This window comes from Canis lupus, chromosome 6, assembly GCF_011100685.1.
Source record: "Canis lupus familiaris isolate Mischka breed German Shepherd chromosome 6, alternate assembly UU_Cfam_GSD_1.0, whole genome shotgun sequence".
Classification (NCBI taxonomy): Eukaryota; Metazoa; Chordata; class Mammalia; order Carnivora; family Canidae; genus Canis; species Canis lupus.
In genome coordinates, this window is record NC_049227.1 from 68,161,085 (window position 1) to 68,188,596 (window position 27,512).

General features: G+C 35.6%; 1 long non-coding RNA gene across 2 annotated transcripts; it reads left to right on the forward strand.

The window, feature by feature from the left end:
* Positions 1–27,512, forward strand: LOC111096530. Of its 2 annotated transcripts, XR_005360465.1 has the most exons (6): positions 1–83; positions 3,052–3,125; positions 12,854–13,005; positions 14,848–14,983; positions 25,121–25,227; positions 27,326–27,512. It is a non-coding gene; the product is annotated as an uncharacterized LOC111096530 (long non-coding RNA). The 2 variants fall into 2 exon arrangements; XR_005360464.1 differs by lacking the exons at positions 12,854–13,005; positions 14,848–14,983.

The following is a 27,512-nucleotide window of genomic DNA, read 5'->3' on the forward strand; positions in this document are numbered from 1 at the left end:
CAAATGGCATGTTGTGAGAAGGCCTCATTCTGTGTGAAGGCCACGTGACCTGGGGACTGAGGCACTCTTCTTGATATTCCTAGGTGAGCTCCAAACAGAGTGTGGGCATCAACCATCAGTCATGAGACTGAGCTCTGTTGAATACACCAAACCAGCCTCCTAATAATTGGAGTCTCAGTTGACTCCACATAAACCAGTATAATCACACAGCTGGTTCATGTCAAACCAAAGAATCATGAGGGATATTTTTTTAGAAAAAGTTGTTTTGCTTTGTCACTAATTTTTTTAGTGATGACTAATTGATTTTAAATTATCTATTACCAGTTTGTTAAATGCTAACAAATAACAAAACAAACTTTTAAGGGTTGCAGGCAAAAATGTAATGTATAGAGAGAAGAGGTCTAAGTCTATGACACCTTCATGACTCATAAGTATTAGCATGGACTCTGAGATTAGTGTTATGGCTCTCAGATTGGCGTCAAACATGGCAAGTGTTCTCGACTTCCCTCTGGGCTTTTTTGCCTCCCCAAGTCTTTGTGGTACAGTCTCTGGGTCAGTTCCTGTTCAGCACACTAAAGCTGTTCTGAAACTTCAGTTCTTTTCTGAATCCAAGAGTGGTGATACAGCCTGGACAACCTGTCTGACATTTTTCAGGCCCTGTTTCTGCCAGCTGGCATGGTTCAGTGGATTTATTCAACTAAATGGTGGTCTAGTCCAAATGAAATAAGTCAGCAGAATCCACAACCCTTTCATTCAATTGACTTTAAAGTCACATGGTTTTCAGACCCATGAATAACTCATGAAATTCTCTCTAGAGGTCTCTTGTAGAATAACCAAACGGTTTTATTATAAATAGTTAGAGGAGACTGGACTATTCTAAAGTGTGTTTTGTAACTGTGAAGGCCACATTGGAATTTCATGATAAATGTAATAGTGAATAGTGTAATTCAGTGATGTAAAGAAGGGAGTAAGGAGCAAAGAAGAAAAATGTTTGTAATTCTAATTTGAATATTTCATGGTAATTGGCTCATGTATTCATCAAGTTCTGTGAAGCTTACACATGAGTAGTATTAATATCTAGTTCTGGTGACAGACATGTAAACAGTTCACTATAGTGTAACTCAAGATGAAATGAAATCTAAAAGGGGGGGCTTAAGGAACATTCTTCATTCATACATAGAAAGGAAAGGTTAATTCTGACTTTAGAAATTAACTGGAGAGGAGAGAATAAGGTTTGAGGAAAGCTTCTTGAAAACAGACACATAGGAGTTTGTATGAGAGATTAGGTGATAAGCAATGAAGAAGGTAACTAAATTCCAGATTCAAGAAGTGCAATGAACAAAAGAATAACAAATATAGGAAATTTAGGAAGTTTTATATGACTAAAGTAACGGGAAGATAAATATGAAACAGAAGATTGGAGCCAGGTTTTATCAGCCCTCACTATGCAGTGTGGACATTTGGGGGTGGGTGGGTGATATGGCACTAGGGAATATTTTTGGAGGGCTAGTTGGATGATATGACCAAACTAGTATTTTAGAATGATAGCTAATGACAGCAAGGAGGATTCTCTGAGGAGTGGATCCCTGTGTAACTTGTATAATATTTAAGAGTCTGCAGCTATAGTTCAATAGACAAAAGATGAAAATATGTAAGAGTAAATGGAAATTAAAAAAAAAAGGATAACCAACAAAGACTAATTGACCAAATGAAGAATTTATCGTGAAAGTGAAGATGGAAAGAAACAACTTGGAAGTTTCTAAACCAGGAGACTGAGGAGATAGTTTGGTAATTTTACTGGTGAAGATGATAGGAATCTTTTGGTACAAAGAGGGAAAAGAGGTATAATAAGAATATGCTAATTTACAGGGAGATTACAAGCAAGCATGTGCAATTCATTTGTATAACTCACAAGAAAAAAAAAAACTGAAAAAGTGACATCAGTAGAAGATACATCTGTTGTAGAAAGAAACTGAAGCCATGAGAAGAGAGGAAGTGTGTGGAACAGAGTAGAATAAAGCCTCTAGGAATCCTGATGATTCAGGAAAACATGAACAGAAATGTCAGTGAAGCAGAATAAGAAACTCATGAAAGAATAGTATTTTGTTTTGTTTTGTTTTGTTTTAAGAGAAGTGTTATTGAATCAAGGGAGAAGTTCATGGAGATGGGTGATCCAAGGATCCAAATACCCAGAAAGGTTCAAAATGAAGAACAAAACCCATAAAATTAGATCCGATAATGAGAAGAGAGTACTAAGAAAATCTAGAAAGCAAACATAAACCTATATTTCAAGACAGTTGGCAGAGAAAGGAAGAGAACATTATAAAAATGGTATCTGAAGTACACAGATTATCAACATATACAACAGCTTCTCAGAAGAGATCAGTCATAAATGATCCAAATATGCATCTGAGTGTAGAATAATGAATTTTAGATTAGTGATTTACAACATGAAGTATTTCATTTAAGGAATATGCTATTATAAATTCCTAAACGATATTGGCACTGCTAGAACAGAGAACACATGGACTATTTAGAAGCCACATCTGGGTAGTTTTCATTTATTTTCATCTAAAGTTATAGCCAAATTTGTCTTAAACATTTTGTTGTATAATTTTATATGATTTGAATATGCATTGGGCACATCCAAGGGAAATGTATAATTAAAACTTGATTATGATTTCACTTAAAGCCATAAATTTTTTAAAAAAACCTAAAACTAATTCATTATTTCAATACCACATATGATCGTTAGTGATCTTAAAATTCAACGTTCAAGTTTTTCATTCTACCTGAATAGTGTCAGGATGCAGAGTAAATAGACAATGTTGTTCATTTTAATACTTGATACTGTCCATTTTGTTTCACTTCTATGAAAGGATCACAAAGTTCCAGAGTTTGCTAACAATAGAACAATAACACAGTATTTTAATTTTTTTTCTTGAAAGAAAGAACTATAGAATCCCCATGTTTATAAAGAACAGAAAACATATGAAACTAAGCAATACAAGGCAACTTACTCTCAGAAATTGTTTATAAAACTCTTTTTAGATTGCTTTCCATCGAATTAGAAGCACCTCTTCCACAGATTCACTTCTGCTAATGGTATTTTAGCTCAACACAAGGTTAGTAGCAGTTTCATTTTCTGCAATAAATATTTTGAGGCAAAATCCTCTACTTTTATAGTTAGGGAGTTCTAGATGAATCGTGACCAAATATCCCAGCAAATATTCTAACAGGTCAAATCTGCGAAAGTGATAGCAAGGCTTCCACTACCTGTTTTGTTTAAATATAGTTGGAAAACTTGAGAAAATACCTCAAGGGAATATGGATATTTTTCACTTGTTTGTGATTAAAAACAAATAATAAAAAAAAAAGGTCTCCTCTAACTGAAGACACTTAATTAAAGCTAAAGAAGAAAGCTAACCACTTAACAGCAGGGGTACTCATGGATACAAATGCTTCATTAATTGGATAAAAGATGAGAAGAAAAACCTTTCCAAAAATATTGCTATGTGTTTCTAAACACATTTCATTAAGTGCATTGTTTAATCAGTGGTCAGCATAGTCTAAAGAGAGACCGCCCACAGTCATGGCTCCAAGACACTTTTAGATAACACATCAAAATAAAAGAGCTGGATGAAAAATGAGAATAAGACATTATTTTTATTATAAATATAGAGCAGAAAAACCACTATCTGCTCATATGTAAGGCATATATTTCACTGTAAAGCAAAAACCATTCATTCATTCATTCAATCAATCAATAATGATTTCCTATCTACAATGCTAGGTCATATGCAATGGGCTAAATATCGAGTATTGAACAAGAAGGACAGAACTCAAGAACAGGGAGTTCCAATTTCATGTGATAAGTGCCATAACACAGCGGAATACAAAGTACTCGGAGAAAATTGAGGTGATACAAAGAAATCAGTCTTGGGAGGACAAAGAACATTCTTCGGAGGAGTTATTTCTATGCTTATTCCTAAGAATGAAAAGGAATTAACCAGCCAAAGAAGAGGGGAAAAGAATGTCAGAGGTGGTTTTAAAAGATAAGCTGGAACATTTTCAATATTTTTAAAGTTTGAGTAAAAATCGACTCAAATCAGACAGTGCCAAACCTGGAAGTGGTTAGCAGAGCTCCACGGACAGGAACTGGGGGCAAGACTTTTAGGGTGAAGACATGGAGGCCAAGCAAGGAAATTATTTGATTGGCTATAGCTTAAGCTCTGGCCTATTTGAGAAAACTTAGCTGGCTGTTTGTGATTGGCTGTCCCTAGTTTTTGGTATCTCATCCTTGAGATGCTTACAGTCTTCCTTGTTTAACTAGTCTAACAGCAGAAAGAACGATACACACAGAGACCAAGAAAACCATGAGACTTGGAACTTCTGCTGTCTTCCACGTGGCTAGACAGCAGCAGAGTAAGGGATAGGGAGTGAAGGGAAGAGCAGAGATAACGTAGAGGCAGGGCCCAGACCGCGGTAGACCGTCATAAACTATGTTCACGAGAATGGATTCCACTTGAGAAAATTGGAATATGTATAATCCATGTCAATAACTGTAAATTTTTAGAAAGTGGGTTATATTTTTAAAATATCACTACACTATATATGAAGCACAAGTAAGTGTTTAAAATCCATTTTTTTACATCTACCCAAAGAAATAATAGACTGGAAATATCAGTAATAATATCCTCCTACAAGATGAATTCACAACATCACAAATTTCATGCAATAGTTGTTTTGAGGATGATGGTACTTATCACCCTGGGCGCAGACTGGCTATTTAACTCTAATAATGCAATTTTTAAAGACTAAAACTCATTAATAACGAGATCAAATACTCCAGAACAAAGTGTTTCCAAGTGAGACTGAAAGCCAAGTTTGTCTGAAGAATACAAATCTTACCACGTATGTGAAGGAACTCTTGAAGAACTGCACATGATGGCAGAGACCACCTTTTATACACAAGTGGCACAAAGATCTGCAACCCCTCACCTCCACCCAAAAAATGGATTTGGCAAAGGCGATAAAGGTGGCATCAGCAATATTATAGACATTGTATAAAGCTTGGCTTTGCCTACTTACACAAGAAATAAACACAAGGTGCAAATTCTCATTCACTTATTTTTAAGAAAAGAGTAGTGAGTGAATGAAGAGGAACTTTCTTTTCCACTCACTCACCAAGCTGTTTTAGGGAAAAGTCTAATCTAAGCAATAATGGGGGATATTTTAGCAATAGCAGCTAGTGCATTAACTTGATGAAGTGAAAGCAGTCAGTGTACTGATAATACTAAAATAAAAGAATGAAATAATAATAAGCTAATGGTAACAGAATGAATTCTTTAAGGCATAAAAGGTTTAGCTTCTGGTGCACTAATCACTAATGGAAGCAATGATAATTCTCCTCTAACAAGATATGCCATAAATATCACCTGATAAGCCTCAAACTACATTTCAACTTTAAGAGCTGGATTTTTTCCAGAGATACTCAGCCACATAATGCTATGTATCTTTTAAGATCAGTTATTGCACATGTGCGGTGGAAGATATTATACGATTTGTAGCAAAAGCAGTTATGCTTTGGAGATAAGAATCCTACTTTCGAAGGGAGCAGATTTGCTTCAGTGTTCTTCAGTTTATTCTTTTTTTAAAAGTTGTAAATATTTTTCTCTTGTGGACCAGACTGATATTGATTTTATATGTTTTATAACTACTACTTATGACATAATCCAAATCCTAAAGATGTATTACAAATGTCTCCACATTCCATTGCTGGTTATTTTGATTAGCCGGAAATTGAGTGTAATCTTTGAATGGTCTTTTTCTGTGGGTATTTCTATTATTGTGTGAGGCCAGGAGGCATTCCCTTTTGGGTTTTGCCACTTACAGCACTCTTTTTTCTAATCTTTTTCTTCACTGCATCACGATCATGCAAAGACAAGGGAAATAAGAGTTTTCTGTTGTGACAACAAGACAAAGTACTCTCAGTTTAAATATACTCCTGGCTAGAAAAATGCAATAAACCATGGTACCTATGGAAATACATTAAGCATTTCTTGAAGTTAGATTGAGGAATTTTACGTGGACATAAACAGAGAGCATTTGTGTGAATGATTGGATTTTTTTCCTTTGAGAACAGTAGAGTATATCAAAATTTTTCAGAGCAACTCTCTGCAGTTGGGAAACATACTTAATTTCAGCAAAACTATTAAAGCTGGGAGAAAAAGAGAATCAATAAAAAATGCAAATCAATCTTTATTTGAAGCATGACCTGAGAATATATTTTAATAAGCAAAGTGCTCTGCTCACAAGCTTTTATTAGAAAATGTCTAAGGCCCAAAATATGATTTAAAGGGAAGCAATTAATTGTTGGTATTAATTATCTTAGGCATCAAAAACTATTTTCATGTTCATAATATCAGATATCTTTTATTTTGTTTCTAATACAAATGATTCACCACTTTGTCTATCCTTCATTATCATCAGTAGTTCTCATGATGTTAAAGATAGAAAGAGGGCAGCCTGGGTGGCTCAGTGGTTTAGCGCTGCCTTCAGCCCAGGGCGAGATCCTGGAGACCCGGGATCGAGTCCCATGTCAGGCTCCCTGCGTGGAGCCTGCTTCTCCCTCTGCCTGTGTCTCTGCCTCTGTGTGTGTGTGTGTGTGTGTGTGTGTCTCATGAATAAATAAATAAAATCCTTAAAAAAAAGGTAGAAGTTAAAGAGTAGCTTCTCTTTTCTTTTTAGTGACTGTAATGATTGATAGGACTACTTACAACAGAAATATCAAGAAATATTATTTCTTAATGTAGGAAGAAAGGAGGGTATTAAGAAAGACAGACACATAACTCTATCTGTGCTAATAAAAATACCCCAATTGACAAAAAGCAAAGATGCCATGACTGAGATTTAGAAAAATAAAAAAAGGAATTGGAAAAAAGGGCGTAAGGGCATTAATTATATTAGGGAAATAAAGGGGAAAAAAGGAAGGAAAGAAAAGAATAAAGAATAAAGGGTCTTACTGGTTAGTTATACGTGTGAACTTGGCTAGGCTATGGGACGCAGTCATTCAATAAAACACTAATCAACATTTTGCTGTGAAAGTTTAACGCAGATCCGGAGATATGGTTAGGATCTACAATCAATTGACTTTGAGTAAAGGACATTGTGCTGGTAATATAGGTGGGCCTCATATAATCAGTTGAAGGTCTTAAGAACAAAAAAAGAAGTTCCTTGGAAAATTTAAGACTTCTCAGTCCCCATAATCACAAGAGTCAATTCCTTAAAATGAATCATCTCTGTCTCTCTGTCTCTTTTTCTGTATCTATCTCCTCACTCTTGATCTCTCTTTCTCTTGTTGTCTCTCTCTACATATCTGGTATAAAGTTGGTTTTGTTTCTCTAGAGAACCTTGACTGATACAGAAGGTAGATCTCTTCTAAATGTTCTCCTTCTGCTGTTGAAGCAACATTTCTTTAATCTCATCCCGTACAGAGAATTCACTCACAAGTATTGCTAAAAAGAGGAATTTCTGCTATCATGTAAGAACCAACTGTTTCTGAATGAAAATGTCCCATTTTTTTACAGTTGCATTCTCAGTAATTTATTTTCTTATTTTCTTTTCCAAAATATCTGAAAAGAATGCTTTTGTAAGAAACTTAGAACATTCCTTAATGTACATTCACACAAAACAAAGTACAAAGATATGCTTTGGGCCTCCAAGTTTTCCATTCAGAGATCAAGAGCGAGGGCTTACGTTGTTTATAAATCTGCACTCTCATGAAAAGTCCCATTCAAGTGTATGATAAGCACATAAATAATTATCATTATTTTCCACTAAGAGGACTGATAGAGAAGTACCCACGTAATGTAATCACAGACCTAATAATTAGTATGTAAGTATGCCATGCTATGTGAATATTCCTGTTCGTGAGAATATTTCTGTGATATATTTGATATATTTTTATACGTACATGTGAAAATGTGAGCAGTGATTAGATGATCGAAATCTTAAATCTCCAGTGATGTAGAAGTGCTCTGGCTCTTGTACTGCACAGATGCTAAGTTTATCAGAGTAGTTAGAGAAGGTATCACGAAGGTGATAGGACCTGAGACCTGTTCTGAGGACAGGCACAACTTGAGCACCACATGGCAGGTAGGGGCACACTCAATCTGGGATGAGTTTGAGGCAAAGGTTCAAAAATGGCTGAAAGCCTTAGGATGTTGGAAGCCACTACAAAGGAGGGTAACATAAAAGGAGATTTCACATTTTGCCATTTTAAATTCAAGAAAACAAAACAAAACACAACTTTGTGCTCCCAATTCAGGCTCCCTGGGTGATTACATGGCTGCCAATAAAGAAAGGTTTACTAAAAAAACAAAAAAAACAAAAAAACAAAAAAATGAAGTTGGTATAAATTGCAATAAACAGTAACACTTTAAAATAATTGCCTAATCAATATTAATTCCTCTGGTATCTATTTAACAGCATTAATCACAGTGAACTCATTTAGTATTAATGTGAATGTCACAAGTAATTCAATTGGATTTCCACTGCAATTCAACATTAATTACCTTAACTGGGCCATTATTTTAAAGTGTTACCCAGTAAACATGAAAATAAAGGCAATAAAATAATGAATTAAAGAATTATAGTGGGGTGCTATATATTTTATCACTATATAATAAAATATTTGATTCGTTTGAAATATTTTCATTGGAGGGTTTCATTTGTTAGTTGAATCTATACAGTCACATGTGCCCATGAAACTATGAGATGTCAGTTATCATATTTGTAAGAAAAAGGGTAGGGTTTTGTAAAGAAATTTGTTACATATTGAGATTTCTCATTTAAGTTCCAATACCTAGTAACACTCGTTATTTTAACTGTTGACTCCCGATCTCCAAGGGAATATATGTATGTGTATTACCACTGAAATGACTCATGGCAACTGGTTTTATGGTATTTATGCTAGTTTTTCAAGTTTTTTTTTTTTTTCAATTTTCTCACTATCAGGTAATCAGCTTTCAGATGTCACTTGTATGAAAAACTTAATCTAGCAGTCTTCTTTTCAATTTTAATTTTCTTTCTAATATACTGAAAACTGTAAAGATAAGGAAGGGAGAAAGGAAGGAAAAGAAGAAAAGAAAGAAAGAAAGAAGAAAGTAAAGTAGAAAGAAAGCAAGGAAGGAAAGGGAAAAAAGGCCCCAGGCTTGTTACGAGTATGTGTGAAGTACAGATCAGTAGGCCCTAAGTGGCAAAATGCAGACCTTCCAAATATAAAAGCTGTCATACACTGATTATACATAAGATATTTCAGCTTTGAAAGCCTCTAAATATTCTTCTGACTTTTAGGTTGTGCTCTAAGGTGTTAAGATTTCCTCATTCAAGTTAAATTGTTCTGAAATGTATCCCAAAATGTAAACATTATATCTAACAATTTGTTTAAATTCATTTATTTGAGAAAGAGAGAGAGATCACATGACCCCAGGGGGAGGGGCCTGAGGGAGAGGGAAAAGCAGACTTCTTGCCCAGCAGGGACCCCAATGTGAGACTCAGTCCCAGACCCTGACATCATGACCTGAACAGAAGACAGATGTTTAGTTGACTGAGCCACACAGGCACCCCAATATCTAATATTTTATTTTCCATTTGTATTTTGTATATAAGTGCTCGAGGAAAGCGGTGCGTTTTGTTCGACTTTACACATTTCATAGCACTGAGTGGAGAGTTTTGCAAAACAAAAGTCTGCTAAAAAATTTTAAAAATATATTTTTTTATCTCATCATAGATTTTAGAAACAACTGTCTAATAAATCACTCATTCATACATATTTAGATACCATTCACTGGGTAATGAAATATACAGCGTGGGCTCTTTCAGTGGTTCTTAGAAACAAAGCATCTTTGAAAGTTCTTCAAATGAAATCTTACAGGAAGCCCCAATATGCAGATACTTGATCGAAATGGGGGATATGGGACCTGGAGCCCCAACTTTCCCTTCATGATGAGGGCAGCCTATAGGGAACTGCTGAGGAACCACAGGACTCAGTGAACAAACCTGAAACCAAGCAGATGACCGGGATATTGGATTCAAATCTGAATAAAAACTGAGCTCTCTAACATGTTGACTATAGGTTGTTGATCATGAAACTTAACTTTTCTGAGCCTCAATCTGTCTACCTACAAAATGAGACTAAATATATCTTCTAATGAGTGTTTTTGGGAAGAGCATCATAGATATAACTACTGCTATTATTTGGTTTAGTGTTATTTCGATCAATCAAAAGTCCATTTATATGTTTTTTACAACAGAATATGAGTAGCTATAAAAAAGTAGGGAAACTTGCCATTTCCTATGACACAGATGGACCCGGAAGGCATTTTGTTAAGTGACATAAGTCAGAGAAAGACAAATATGCAGAGAAAGACAAATACTGTATGGTCTCACTTATATATGGAGTAGACAAAAAAGAAAAAAAAAAAGGGGGCCACCTAAGTGGCTAAGTCAGTTAAGTATCTTAGGCTTGATTTCAGCTCAGGTCATGATTTCAGGGTCTTGATATCGAATCCCACCTTGGGTTTCACATTCAGCGGGGAGTCTGCTTGAGATTCCCCCTCCCTGCCCCATGTGTGCCTTCTAAACAGATAGATGATAGATAGATGATAGATAGATAGATAGATAGATAGATAGATAGATAGATAGATAGATAAAATATTAAAAAATAAAAAAAGCTCATGGACACAGAGAACAGATAGATTAGTAGTGGCCAGAGGTAGGGTTTGAGGGGTAAAGGAAATGGAGGAAGGTGGTAAAAGGTATAAACTTCCAGTTAGGACATGAATAAATCATGAAATATGATGCATAGTGTAGTGATGGAAGTGAATACTGTTTGGCATACCTTCATGTTGCTAAGAGAGTAGATCTTAAAAGTTCTCACCACAAGAAAACAAATTGTAACTATGTCTGGTAATTTATCACTGTGATCATTTTATAATATGCACAAATACTAAATCATTATGTTGTACACCTGAAATTAATATAATGTTATATGTCAATTATATCTCAATAAAGATATACTCACTGAATGCCTTCCTTATTTCAAGCAAAATAGGGGTTGAGGATAAAGCAGCAAATAAAAGGGACCAAGGCCTCCCCTGCATAGAGGTTATATTGGGGGCGGAGATTGATACTTATTATATACATTATGCATTATTTCAGGTGCTTATGTGTAACATAAATAAAGGCGGAGTAGGGGTGCCTGGGTGGCTCAGTTGGTTGGACTTTGGACTCTTGATTTCAACTCAGGTCATGATCTCAGGGTTATGAGATTGAGCCCCACGGCAAACTCTGCAATGAGCGCTTAGTCTCCATGGGATTATCTCTGTCTCTCTCCCTCTGCCCACCCCCCTCCCAATTCACATGTTCGCTCTCTCTCTAAAATAAATAGAGAAAATCTTTAAAAAATATAAAGGCATAGTAAGGAAAGATCCGGAGCATTGTTTTTGTTTACCTGGTGTTTAGGTAGGGTGCTCAGGAAAGCATTTGGGACAGCGTGAGGGAGAAACCCATGTGGGTATGAGAAGGGAGAAAATTCTTGGTAGAAAGAATAGTCATTATAAAGGTCCTAAGGAGGAGTATCCTTGATCTACTGGGGAAACATGGAAGAGGCCAGTGCCAGTGTGGCTGGAGAGGGAGTTGATTCTGAGATTGGAAGACATCTGATGATTCGAACAATGATGTCAGATGACTCATAAGCTGAAGGAACGACTGCTGTATGGGATCGCCTGAGAGGAGAGGCAGTGTGAGTGAGGGAAAGAGCTCTAGGAGGCTCTGGTCAGAAGGGATGATGGCTGGTGCCTTGGACTGGGGGGTTAGTGATGGAGTTGCAAAATGTACACTTGGAACTGGGAGGCATATAAGGATTGTTCTTTTATTACACAATGGATTATATATATTTTTATATATTTTTTTATTTTTATATATATTTTATATTTTTATATATATTTTATATATTTTTTATATTTTTATTTATATATAATTTTTATTTATATATATAAATTTTTATATATATATATAATGATATTGGCTACCCACACACTTGAACTAGAACAAGATTCTAGTTAGATTCCTGTTTGTCCTGATGCAGAGTTTAAGCTGCAGGAACATGCCACTTCTTTCCATTTCCCTCTCTGACTTTGTCTTCCCACCCGCATCCTTCCGCATGCATGTGTAACTCCTTCTTCAGCATCGGAAGCATAATTTAACCTGTTGAAGCCTTCCTCGTTTGGTCTGTAAAATGCTCAGCTTTGCTCTCTAGCTTGAGAGCAAATCTAATAAGAGACCTGGGGAGGCTTTGAAGATTGTTGAAATGTCCACAGTTGTCAGATGCCATCAATATATTAAAATCTATGACATACTGTGTTTTATGGTTACACAACTGTATCCTGTGATTCTAGTGGTCCTTTACTACCTTACGAACATCTCTGTAGAGATGGGACTTTTCAGTGTGCTGTTTCTTTTTTCAGTAGCTAGGTGTCTGAGAGAGAGAATGCGAGTCGGGTTCTCATGCACTTCTTCTACCTCAGGAGAATGTGCTGTGGGGCAGGTTGCAGACGCTGAGGGAGCCCTCTCCAAATCCAGAATAACTACGACACTGCAATATGACATAACACACCACAGATGGGAGACTGTTATTGTCTCTCATGCATATAAGTATGGTGGAAAATATGTTTCTTCATTGTATTTTATAGCTTGCCAGTAGCAGCTAGACTTTTTTTTTTTTTTTTGGCTGGGGGTGGTGGTACTATATGACTAACTTCTCTAATTATTGCTTTTGTATTTCCTATAGCTTCATCCAATTTATATCATCTTATCTGTTTAATGGTTATGCTCTTTGACCCCTGGATTCCATCACTTTTTCCAGAATGCTGTGTTTTGCATGTTCATATGACTCTTATGATATAGACAGAAGACCATGCTGTTTGAATTGTTTTTCTACAGGTAGTAATAAATATTTTTGAGTCTTCTTAACAATGAGAAATTTATGAAACACTAGCTGAGGTTGATCAATGTCAGTACAAACCTTTTTTTTTTTTTTTTTTGGTTTTACTTGTTATCATTTTTGCTTTTTTTTAAATTACAAACCTGCCTAATGAGGAGGGATTGATCAACAGGTGAGAGTATGTTTATTTTTGATAATTGTAAAAACCTTTCCTGGAGCAATTCAGTAGTGATGACATTTCTATTTCTAGAATAATACCTTTTGATAATTTTTTTCATACTTTGCATCTGGTTTTGCTTTCCTCATACCAAGGAGACTATTTCAAACTGTCCATGGGAAATGTCTGCAACACTTATTTATATTGGTCTATATTATAACAGCATAATTGAGATATAATTCGCATACCATGCATTCAAGGTGTGCAATTCAATAGCTTTTAGTATATTCAGTTGTACAACCTTCACCATACTCAATTTAAAATGTTTTAATCACCCCAAAAGAAACTCCCATACCTTTTAGCAGGCACGCTGTCCTCAGTTTCAGGCAAACACCAATTTACTCTCTGTTTCTATGGATTTGGATACTCTGGACATTTCTTACACATAGAATCATACAACATCCAGTCTTTGATGATGGCTTTCTTCACCTACCATAATGTTTTTTTAAGATTTATTGATGTTGGGGCACCTGGGTGGCTCAGCTGGTTAAGCATCTGCCTTTGGCTTGAGTCATGATCTCAGGGTTCTGGGATGGAGCTCTGCATCAGGCTCCCTGCCCGGGAGGGGGTCTGTATCTCCCTCTCCCTCTGTGCTCTCTCTCCTTCTCTCTCAAATAAACAAAAAACTTAAAGGAAAAATTTCATTCATGTTGAAACATGTGTCAATACTTTATTCCTTTTTATTTCCAAATAATACTCAATTGGGAGGAGACAGCACATTGTATAAGTCCATTCATTAGTTGATAGACATTTCAGTTTCTACTACTTTTTTGGCTACTGTGAATACTGGTGCTAGAACATTCATGCCCAAGTTTTTGTGTAAACACATGTTTTCATTCCCGTGTATATGCCTTGGAACACAATTGCTGGGTTATATGTTTAATCTTATGAGGAATTTGTAGATTGTTTTCTAAAGTAGCTGCACCATTTTACATTCCCACCGATAGTATATGAGTACTAGAATTTCTTCATGTCTTTGATAACACTTGTTATTATTTGTCTTTTTTATATTCATTATCCTAATGATTATAAAGTGGCATCTGATTGTGGTTGGAATTTGCATTTTCCTTAAGGCGAATAACAGGCAACTTTATGTATTTTCATTGCACATTTGCACACTTTTTTTTGAGAAATGTCTATTAGGATGCCTTCCCTTTTTAAAAAAAATGTGTTTTTTAACTCAATGATAAAAAAATCTGTTTTTTATCATTGAGTTGCAATTCTTCTTTATATATTCTAGGTTTCTTATCAGATATTATATTTAAAATATTTCTCTCCCATGCTGTAGATTGCTTTTTCACTTTCTTGATGGTGTCCTTTGAAAGACACACCATTTTAATTTTGGTGAAGTTCAATTTACCTGTATTTTTCTTGTGTTATTTGTCCTTTTGGTGTCATATCTAAAAATTCATTGCTGAATTCAAGGTCATAAAGAATTATACCTATGTTTTGTTTTAAGAGTTTTATACTTTTAGCTCTTACATATAGGTCTTTGACCTATTTTGAGTTTTTTTAATATAATGTGAGGTAAGTATACAACTTAATTCTTTTTCATATACATATACAGTTGTCCCAGTACCATTTATTGAAAATACTATTTTATCCCAATAAATTTTTATCTTAGGTAAAGAAAACCAATTTTCAAGGACTTAAGCACCAATTATCATTCCTCTTTTATTCGACAAGCATTGGCTAATCACCTATTTTATCTATTTTATCTTGGACTTTATGCTATGAATCACTAAGATCACTCTTCTCAGGTAATTACAATCCAATCAGTTACTATATGAATTATTAGGCCTAAATAATATGACACTGTCTACACCACATATTATAAATTTCTGCTGTCTTCTTATTCCTTTCCTGTATATGTGCATGTTCACGTGCACACATGAGTGCATGTTGGAATTAAAGACATTGATGTATATAGGTATCATTTAATTATATAGCAATAGCCTCAATTCCAACACCTAATGGTGGATCCTCCACATTTATATATTTTTTCTTCTTTTCCTAATAACTTAAGAGATTGATTTCACTAAAATGTGAATAATAAGCTATTTGCTATTTATTTTTTGTTTGGTTATTCTATCTTTTCTCTGTCTATTCTAGTTTCTTAAATGACTTCTTTCTTATTTATTATTTTTACAAAGAAATATATGCAGACATATTTTTCTTTATGCCCTTTTAAGAAAAAAAAAAAACTTTAGTAGTTTTGCAAAAACTACTCAAACTGTCAAGTGCAGTAATTTTTGTGAAATTAGGAATACTAGAACTAACCTCTGCAATATTTTATTGTATCTGGCTCTATATCAGTGAGCTGATTAGTACAGGTGTGATACTTGAAATTATAAGCAGAAGGTTGAATTTGTAACAGGTATATTGTTTCATTGTTTTTCATATCATCTTCAAGGTACTCCGCGTATTTGCGGCTCTATAGGATAGTTGCAATGACAAAAACAAGGATGGATTAGGACAGTCCCAGAACACTTGCATGAACTATCCTTTGCACTAATAACCATATATTTAAATTCCCATCTTCAGCTCACAGAGATTGGCTTGGTCAATGCCTACAGTTGTTATGGAAGCATCTTTGTGATTTCCTGGAAACTATAAAAGTCTTTGCCTAGATCAGCAGCTGTTGGTCATATGGCATATCTACCTCTAACAGCAGCTTTCATGAATGCAGAAGCAATCCCCACTGGAGATCTAAAATGTTAAATCAATTTCTGTTTTAAAATCTAAACCAAAGTAACTGATGTTTGATGTTGCTGTTAAGAATTTTTAATTTTTGCAAAGCTCCTGGGAATTCTTTGAGAAAGCCACTCAGAATATGAGTGCATTTTATTGTCTATATCACATTAAGTCAAACTCTCTACACTCATTTACCTTAAAGAGAAAGATATCCCCTTAATGATGTATCCATTCCTCATTCCTGAGCAAACATATGCTTTGAGATAAAATTTGTCCATATCACAGAATAGTTTCTAGTCAACCCAAAGGGAGATAAAAACTGTATGAGCATTTCCAATGACACTATTATCCTACCTGGGAAATCCATTCTGTTTAGCCCTTGAGAAGTAAGGAATGGACTCTCATCAAAATCCAAAAGAAATACACTCCTCTGAATTCATTCTTTTATAGCCTTTTATGGAACTTTGGAATAACCACACACATTGACTGAGAGTTTTGAGCACAGCTGCAGCTCACTTGCATACCCCCCACTATTGAAACCATGGACAGTAGGAACATTCTGCTAGCCACATGTAAAGAGTGATTCTGGTATTTAAAGAAAATAAGTATGCTGGAAAAATTCCCTAAGAATAGTTTTCTTGAACTGACTTTAATATGGTGTTAAGAGTACTTCTTCCATCTACTGCAGCTGCAATTGAAAATTAGGTTCCCCTTCCATTTTACCATGCCTGAGAAAAGACCAAAATATGGATTTTTGGATGCACAGCAAGCCTTGTGCCTGGTGATTCTGATAGTGAGCTCTGAGGTCAGTAAAAATTTTAGCTACAATGAATAATGGTGTATGAACATTCATGTCCAACTTTTTATTGTCCAGCAACACTATTTATAGTATATGAAACCTTAGAAAATTATTTTAATAATTTCTCCACACCCACAAAAGAGGTACTATAATAATACATAGTTCTTAGTGTTTTCTTGAATATTAAATGAAGCAATGGAGGCATAATATACAGCATCATGTCTGGCTGTTACTGGTAGCAAAAACAACAACAACTCATCACAAATCTTTCATATTTTTAAAATGAAACAGAGAAGAATCAAAAACAGGTACTTTGCACATTGAAGAACAAGAAAAACCACTAACTTTTTTCTCCCATCCTGCAGGAGTTTATGCAAAAATCTATAAGATCTCTATGTAACTATGTAAAAAGAAAATGTCTATCATACTACAATACTTTTGAAAAGTTCGAAAGAAAAAGGGCAAAGAGCGTGCCCAACACAAATGAAATGTTTTCATTTCTAGTTAGTTAATTAGTTATACACTAAACTTGTAGCCTTCAAAAGACTTCAAATGCAAAAGGCAAGATTGCACGCTTTCAGAGATTCGGAAAATGGATGATTGGCTTCCTTTAACCAGATTTAAATTGTACCTAGCTTCTGCAAGGCAGGCACATGTATCGATTTAATAATTAAATGCCATATGTTCATTCCCTGTTCTACCCATGCGTTTTTCCTCAGGCTGTGAATATGAATGTTGAAGAATTTGAGAGTCTAGACTTCAGTGGGTAGTCAAAGTTGGTAAAAGAAATGTATTGTATGTCATGCCAAAACAAATCTGAAAGCATTTGCACTTCTTGTAATTGAAAATATAGCAAGATATGCAACCCTCCTTGGGCTCCTCAAATGTCACAGAGGTTTCTAAAGGACAAATATGTGTTTGCTTGTTTCCTCCATTGTCTTAGCAATTGTTGAGAGCTTTCTTATTCAGTAAGAAACTTCAAAAACTGGAGATTCGCATCTTATGGTCCCACTCTCCTTTTAGAGATGAGGACATTAAAACTGAGGATTTAAAGAAATCACTTTCATTACATATACATTTGATTCAAATACCATCTTTTAGAAAAAAAAAGCACGATGTTAATAAAATAAAAGATGAAAATCCATTCAATATATCTACACACTTCTTTCTAAACATAATATGTATTTCTAAACTTTAATTTGGTAAAAATTGTAAATATACATACATATTTATAAGTCCCAAGGGAATATCTAGCAGATTATATCATGTTACTTATTATACATTATACATTATGTCCTTATTTATGTATTTTTCCTATACATATGGGCATGTACGGCTAAAACCTACTCCAACTCAAACTTTTTAGTAATGAGAAGGTCTTATATAGGTAAATTTTACTTAAATATTTTCAGAACTTCATATTTGTATAACATTCTATAGGTATAATTGAATTCATACCTGAAAAATAAAACAAGTATAATTGAACCCACAGTTAAAAAACAAACAAAACTAATAACACACATACACACCCTGTTGTATTATCTAGCCATTATGACTCAAACCAAGATAAAGAGGCTAGGGAAAGCATAAACATCATCATATTCTCTCCCTTCATCTTCATTCCTACCATTCATCCCTATATCCCTCTTCTCTAATAGCTAACAATCACAACATTACCCAGTTACTTAACAAGAGCATTCAACCCCATATCATGGGTGAAGGTACATACGTAAGGGAGAGAAGAGCTTGTGCCTCAGCAAACTGGTCAAAATGACCCATTATATGGATAAATAAAATGTGTAAAATAATCTATACACACACACTGTAACCACAAATGCATGGCGTGAATTATATTCTGGTATCTACATAAGAAGAATGATTTAAGTCATCGTGTCCTCTTTGCCTTTTCCAAAATATCGCCATTGCAATGAAGTCACTGAGCACAATTCTGATGAATTAGAAGTCAAATCTGCTTGATGAAGGAGCAAGCACAGCCAGAGAATAAAAATACTGGGTCGCTAACAGTACAGCCAAAAAGGAAAAGGTAATCTTGAGTAGGAGTGGGAACCCATTTTAATGGGAATGGGTTTGGAAATCAGATCAGAAGTCCAGGGTTCAAATCTCAGTTTTCACACTTATAATGGCAACTTCAGAGAAACTGTTCAATGCTTAGCCATGGAAGGTGAAGAGCTGAATACAATAGGCCTCTCTGATAGATAGAGACAATTGTAAAGGAATGATGATGTCTTTCAAGAGAGAAAGGAATAGTAATGTAGAAACATGGAAAAGAAAACCACAAACTGTCCATGGGAGTTAGCTATGACTTCACTAAGTGGACAACTTAAAAGGTAAGCAGTGGTTTAACTGATGGAAAAACGAAAGGGCATTCGGGACTAAGAGAATTACATGTAAAACCATAGGGCAAAATAAAAAAAAAAAAAAGAAAAAGAAAAAAAAAAGCATAGGTCAGTGAATGAGCATGATGAGAAAGGGAGTGCAAGGAGGTCAGTGGGGATGGAGACTACTGGTTATGGAGAAGTGGAGGATATGCAGTCAGAGACCTGGGGAAAGCTGGATTTTCGAAGATTGCTTGATATGCATTAACCTTTGGTCTCTATCTTCTGGGTACACCAAGTCTCACGACCTCTACTATGTCTTTCAGTAGAAAGATCATGTGGTCCAACGTATAAATTTAGGAAGATAACCTTTGCTACGATGTAGAAAAACACTCATATAAAATTAGGTAGGAGGCCACTTGTAATGGCCTATGCAAGATATTTAAGGCAGGTGAGAGATTTGTCTAAGAGTGGCACTGGGTAATTGGACAGCAGATGCCAAATTCTAGAAATATTTATGGGCTAGAATCCACAAGCTCTGATAACCATTTAGAAGTTTGAAATGAAGGATGAGGGGAATGGAAATCTAGGATAAAAAAAAAAAATGTGGTTTTGTTTGCTCGGTTGGTTGATACTTTGGGTTTTTTGTTTGTTTTTGTTTTGTTTTTGTTTTGTTTTCTTGGCATGAAATGTATATGAATGGTGGTAGCTTTTAAGGAAAATATCATAAACATGCAGAAGTTATCAAATTGGTATTCAGTGTATTGATTTATTTTTTGACATAGTGAATCTAGTCACCAGAGAGGTCTCACATAGTTAGCTGAGTATATAATTTTTGAACTTAAAAGAATGGTCAGGGTTGAGATAGATATAGAGTTTTAGAAGCCAGTAGGTTATTGATATAAACTTTATAAATGGTATAAACTGCTTGGGGCAGGGATCCCTGGGTGGCGCAGCGGTTTGGCGCCTGCCTTTGGCCCAGGGCGCGATCCTGGAGACCCGCGATCAAATCCCACATCGGGCTCCCGGTGCATGGAGCCTGCTTCTCCCTCTGCCTATGTCTCTGCCTCTCTCTCTCTCTCTCTCTCTGTGTGACTATCATAAATAAATAAAAAAATTTTTAAAAATGTACATTTACTAATTTCAAAATAAAATTGTTAAAAAAAAAAAAAACTGCTTGGGGCAGAAGGCTAGGATGTCCCAGGAAGAATGTATATATAAAGAATGTACACAACAAACAAACAAAGTAAATTTAAAGGATAAGATAGGTAGAAGAAGAGGAAAACCAGTCAGGATTAATTAGTAGGAATAATCAGAGAAGTATTAGATTTCAGGAGCTCTGGAGGCAAAAGGCCAAAAAGGAGAGATGTTTCTAGTAGTTTTCCCAGGAGTACAGGGATGTCAACAGAGCAAGTATAGCAGAGATCAAGTCAGTTGAAAGCTCAAGAAAGATCATACAGGAGAAAAATACCCAGAAAACAGTTCTGAGACCAGCAAAAAGTACACTATACTGGAAATGTATCATTTTTATTTGAATGAATGGTTATATGTTTTATATGTTATTAGGAGTCATAGGAAACATGTTCTCAGAAATTATGAAAGTGTGTAAGGACTAGAATACTAAGCACCATGTCAAGTTTTTATTAGCATCCTTGGTACCTTCATATTTGGCAGAATTTTCACATTGATGAGGTAATAATATAATCTAGAGCAATTTTATGCACCATTTTCCTGATTCCTTGAAAAAATATTATCATTAATAATTATAAACTTACTAATGCTATTGGTAATATTAGGATTAGAATATTAAGCAGTCCCATAATGTCCTTGAAGGACTCAAACTGTAACATTTGATTTTTCATGAGTGTTTGCTGTTATAGAAGACATGAGATTTAAAAATTATAAAAAAAAGGTATCAAAAAAGTATCTACATAAAATAAGCTAGAAACGTGCTCACGCATGAGAAAAGCAAGTCAGATTATAAATTGCACAGTGTAAGAACAACTTCATATTTCTGTGCATTTAGTATTAAATGGTTGAACATACGATCTCTCTATCCATATGTATATTCACTGCGACATATTTAGTGGAAACATATTCAAAATAATTCTTTGCATCTTAAGCCTAAAATCCAGTTTGCTTAGATTTTATCGCATGTGGAAGTTACTGTCTTGTACATACAAATTGGATCAGAGTATAGAAAACACCCCTATAAAGAGTAAATGCTGAAGCTATCTGGATCATGCACTTTTATTCCATGGTTTCGTTGCCCCCTAATTTTGGAGAACGATGTGATAATTCAGGAGAGTGGCTTTGTCCTAATGATTATCTACGTAGCACCTCAATGTACTGTGTCGCCTCTGGAAACACACCATCAGGGTACATTGGAAACATACCTCTGCTAGTTTGTCGGTGGTTTTCTGGGAAGCTTTGAGGTTTTAACTTTGATCTCTCCCCTCACACACTGAGATTTTCTCCTGACTCCACTAGCCCAGACGGAATTTCTACCCTTGATCTCTGAGGTAATCTTAAACATACTCTTGACACCAGCATCACTCAGTGGTAAAAGTTTCCCTCTTAACTGTGGTATGTTTACTCTTCAGTGTCGGTGTTGTCCTTTTGCTCATCTAGACTCGAACGTGGCTTCTTTAAACTTTCCAACCCGGGAAGAGTGTCTCAGTCATTTAGTTCACATGTTTCCTGCCTTGACTAAAGTGTTTTGAGGTTCCATTTTTGTTTCCTCAACTCTTTAAACTCCTTTTTACTGAGGAAACTAGACTTTCTCTTTGATCTGTCAAAGAGTTTGTAACAATGTTTGACCACAGGGTGAACTCTACTTAAAGTGGCTTCATATTTTTGCCGAGCTTTCATTCAACCTCTTTTCATACTGCTTCTCTCCCAACCCACCCTACACCTCAGATATTGAAGTTTTGTTTTGTTTTACTATTTAACTCCTTCCTATCAAACCTGATCTCGGAAATTAATTTGCCATCCATCTCTTCTTATGCCATCATAGGATGTGTTGACTCAACTGAGGATATTTGGAATTGAGCTCTATGTTTCACAGGTGGAGGAAAGGGAGATGTGAAACACAATAAATGAAAAAACAAACAAACAAACAACTGCTGGCACTTTGGGCAGAGAATGTTTCTCCAAATCCTGTCAGCCTACAAAATAATTTTCATTTTGTCATCTAATAAAAAGAAGCAGGTCAGGTACAAGGGAAGAAGATATTCATTAATCTACTTTGGCATCAGTCTTTCATGATAAAGTATGAACATATAACCAATACTTTCATGCACTCTAACCATGACAGAGAACTTTCATAGATACTATCTATTAGTTCCTCACATCAAAAAGAGGCTGAGTTAGCTGTTAGCATTTTTATCCTAATTTAATAAATGAACTCACATTCGGGAAAGTTAAAGTTTCCAATGGCCCCCAATTAGCGGCAGTTGCATCTGGAACTCTATCCCGGGTCTTTCTTCTCACATCTTGTTTACTTTCCCCAACATCACAGCTGCCACGGTTATGATTTCATAATTTCTCAAATCCTACCCTCTTCCCAGTTACTTCTTTTTAACCGATGCTTTGCTTTCACCATATGGATCTCAGACAGCATTAAATGTGTTTAATACCAATTGCAGATGGAATTCAGACTTAAATATTTTAAATGAATCTCTAAAATAAGTTGAACTACTTTACTTGGTACTTATCTTCACTGACATATAGGCCTGGACCTGAGAAGTAGTGCCAGGCCATAACCACACAAATGCCAAAGTTAACGTCCTTATATTATTATTCCTCAAGCACTGCGATGTGACTATTAATACTAGCTGTCTTGTCACATTTGCCTGCCTTCTGTAGCTCATTTTTTGAAGCCATCCCTTTCATTAACCACAGGATTTTCACTTAGATCATCTGAATATTCCTAGAGTTGATGGGGTTCCTCTGGCACCAACATCCATTTATAGAATCGCTTGTTACTATAGCTTCAAACAGGAAGGTACCGATTTCTGAATTGAATTAAATTCATTTTAAAAGAACTGTAAAAGTTATCATGACCTCCAAGGGATGAAATACAGAATTTCTACTGCTAATTTTTAAGCTAGTTACATTCAATCATTCATTCATTCTGAAAACATTCATTGTATTACCTTCTTCCAGTTTTCAAAGTCATCCCTGAGAAATATATTCTTGGATATTTCATTTGTTTCTATTAAGGGTCTATTATGAAAATAAACAAGAAATATTACAGTGTGAAATTTTAAGCATGCTGTTTTTTAAAGGGATAAAGAGGAACAAATGTGAAAGTATAATCTCCTGGTGAAATCACACTTCTGAGATTGGCTTAATTTTGCACATTACTCATCTAGTTTTTGTATTTCTCTGTGTCTGAAGTTACATAGACCGGATAAAAGCTGCTGAGCTAAATCCAGTGCTGGAGTCTGAATATACTCCTTGCTCTATAGACTCACCTGGATGTCTCTCACCTTCTCTGTTGCCCTGAGTGCTGAGCCGAGGCCTACTTTTCACTGACAAAGAATACTTTTAACAGACGAGTAACAATTCATGTTTGGCTCTTACTGGCAATCTGTCTGATATATACATCACTACTCAGACCAAGAATTTTGGGGACCTACTATCATTCTCTCAAGTGCAATCTATTCTCCTAGCCCACCCTCCCACTCTTGACCAGTCCTTCAACAGTTCCTGTGTACACACTGGCCACTCTACACAACCAATTTGATGCAATCAACTGGATTTAATGATTATATATACTCAGAGGTTCAGTATCAAGCTTCTTTTTTTGTCCTGAAAGGAAAGGCATATATTTATGAGTACCTACATATCCTCACATGAAAGCAAAGCTCTTCCTATATTATGCATTTTAACAGAAGAGGACTTAAATAAGTGATGAAATTTTTGTAACTTGAAACAACGCCATTTACTGTTTTATCCTTATTTAGATTTTTTAAAAAATCAGCCTCACACAATACTATGGAGGTTAAAAAAAAAAAAACAGAACTTTTTACATATAGAGAAGGAGGCACTCATAGAGTGAGGAAATATTGCACGCTCACAGTTGCCAGTTAATTATAGAGACAATTTTGTTAAGGAGTTTGGGAATTACTTGAGGTTTAGTAGAGAAGGGTTTATAGAGGAGATGGAATTTAAGGTGGCTTGAAGACAACTGTAAAATAATAAAAAAATCTGAACTTAGGTTTTAAATCTAGTCTCTGTCATCTCATAGCTCTGTGCTTTCAGAAATCAATTTTATATATTCAATCTTCAGTTTCTTAATTTTTTAAAAGATTTTTTTTTTGAGAGGCAGAGAGAGAGAGAGAGCAAGCACACAAGCAGGGGGGAAAGGCGGAGGAGAAAGGGAAAAGCAGACTCCCCACTTAGCATGAAGAGATATGGGGCTGGATTCTAGGACCCTGAGAAATCACCAACCATCCTGCCTTATAGATTGAAATCTCCCAATAATGCTGCATGAGGATGGGTGGACTTTCATAAAAGAGAAAGGGAAGTATAAGCAAGGAAAGTAAGATGAGCCAAATAATAGAGGTGAAAAATGACAAAATAAATCCAATCTATTAAGTGTACCAGTTTGATTGACATAAGGGGATCAATATAAAGAAGAAAGGGGCCAGATTGTGACACTACCCCCAGATGTCTGGACTTGACCTTTGAGAAGTGGGGAGTGACAAAAAGTATTCTAATGTGAATATCTATCCCTAAAACAGCATTTTGAAAACCCAATCATCAGCACAAACAATGTTTTCTAAATAATTAGGATTTATAGCACCAAATATTTTATGACATATTTATTTAGACGCAATGTCCAATTGTACTTCTCACAATGATCTAACGATGCAATGTAACAGAATTATTGAAATTACTATCAAATTATTGTTCAGCTAAGAGAATTTAAGGACACTAGGGTAGAATTTTATCTGACTATTTAAGGATGTATTCTAGCCTCCCATAGAAATCTGTTGCTCTATTTTAAGAAATTTATTTGGTTAAAATTTACACTCTGAAGACAAATTTATCGCAAATAGGTGATGCTCCCCCAAAACGTTTGAAAATCAAGCAAGATACTGTTATCGAAAGCATCAGAAAGCTGTTGTCCAGACTGTGTGTTTTACTTGCCTAAGATGTCCAGGAGGTAAGTCAGGGTAACTTTGCAATTTCAATCAGAAGGGTGGTATTGCCAAGTGTCCAAGAAGAAGCTTGAAAGCAGCTGTCACAAACACTGCCTTGGGAGGTTCCCAGTCAACAATACACATCTCCTGCAGCAAGTGTTTATTCTTAACAGTGACTAATGCTTCGATGAAGGAGTGTGTTGGTGGGGGCTGTGGGTGTGCGTGTGCTAGAGCGCCCGGCGGCCTCAGATGGGGAAGATGGTGACCCCGCAGAGCGCTATGCCAATGACATTGCTGGTATCTTGAAGTGATGCATCATATATTATAATAAAATATCAACCATGACTGCTGATGTCTGACCTGCTTCTTGAAAGAGTTCGAGTCTTTGACGCAGTCACATTCTTAGTTACTTTGCAAAAACTCTGATGAAGAAAGTGAGAAAGATGTGTTAATATTTAATAAGCCTACTGATCGATTGCTGTGCCTTCTAAAATGTTCATCTCTTTGACTGGTGGGAAATGAACTTCATTAGGATTTCTCTGCTACCTTATAGCTCCTTGTTAACATTTCCCCTTTTGGGGCCCTGAGAAAAAATGGATAGCTTCTCTCCATGAATCTCTGCCAACCACACTCTCCCGCACTATTTTCCATATTCATTTGCTCCGAAAAGTGGATGTAAATCTCATTTTGCAAGGAAAATATTATCAGTTCTTTGTGATCTAAAGTAAAATTCGTGAAATGGTATTTTTATGATTCATAGAAGTAACTAGTAGATTGATTTAATATATGGAAGCTGGTACTATATTTAGTTTCAAGCTATGAATATCAAAAATATTAAGCACACTTTTTCATATTTTAGCTTCACTTTACATGTTTTATTTGAAAAAGCAAAAGAAAATTGTAGAACTTTGAAAAAAGGGAAACTACTAGGGAAAGATTTGTCTATATAAAATAATTATTATGAAATGCCTTTTATTTAAAACACCTCATAAAAGGAACTAGAGTACAACACATATAATGCTAGCTGTAATGCAGAAATTAAAATGCTGATTAGTAAGATAATTATCAGTATGACACCTCCTACATAAATGATTCACATTGAAGCTGAACTCAATGGTGGCACAAAAATTGTTACATGTATTGATAACCAAATATGTGCCCAGAACTTGTGAGATGTCGGCCTGCAGTGTCTCATTAAATCCTCAAACCAAAAAGTGAGATCTATCCTGTGGCCTCCTATTAGTCCTATTTTACTAATGAGAAGGCTCAGGGAGAGATTATGTGAGAAACTTCCCCATGGCCACCCTGTTTAAAAAAAATATTTCCAAAGGAAGCTTAAAACCAAAGCATTGTGCATCTAGAGCCCAAGCTCCTAAAGAGTATGTATTCACAGCGGCAGGGCTGGAAAGGTCAGGTGGGTCCCTCCTCTGAAAATCCACTTCTTTTCGGAGAAAGCAGAAGAAAACACTCCAAGAGAAAAGCTGCACCGCCAAGGAAAAGGGTGTTTTAGAATCGGCTAACATGAAAAGCCAGACCTCCTTTTGATTATTTTAATTTCAATGAGAACGTGATTCAGAAAACAAGAGACAGAGAATGCGCAGAACTCTTTCTTGGGTTTTTATTCCCTTCCTAAACCAACATCATTAATAGTCAGTTATTAAAGACACCATTTCTACTCTAGTCCTTTGCTGAGGCTAGAATTATCTTGGTTCCTAAGCAATGAAGAACCCAAGCTGATGCCAATGAGTTTCTAGCACAACCCACAGCCAGCTGGCTACATAATCTGCAGGGCCCAGTACAAAATAAAAACGCAAGTTTACTTGTTCATAAATTATTAAGAATTTCAAAATGTTTACAGGAGAGCATTAAAACCAAACTCAGGGTGGTGTGCCTGCATAGACAGTACATCTCCGAGGCCTCTTCTCTGCCCACAGCCAAAGGCTGAGGGCTTATTCTGTGACCTTTTACAGGGGCGAAGATTCTTGACCATTTATATTAATCACCTTTGACTAGAAATTGTAGATGCCAGTGATATGCAGACTTAGTTCTCTTCCCTCGCTTGAGACAGACTTAATTTTAACATTGAGTTATAATTTTCTCACTTCTTTCGGGACGCTGAAGGAAGATTACTCTGTTTCTTCTGAGAGAAAACCAATCAACCGACCAACCTGTGATTTCTAGGCAATCTTCAAAACGAGAAGCTTTGAACAAGAAAATGTGTTGACATTATAGTTCATCCATTTTGAATGTAATCTATCTCCGAGGCGATGATATACATATCGTTGTTACCTACCGAAGAGCAAATAAA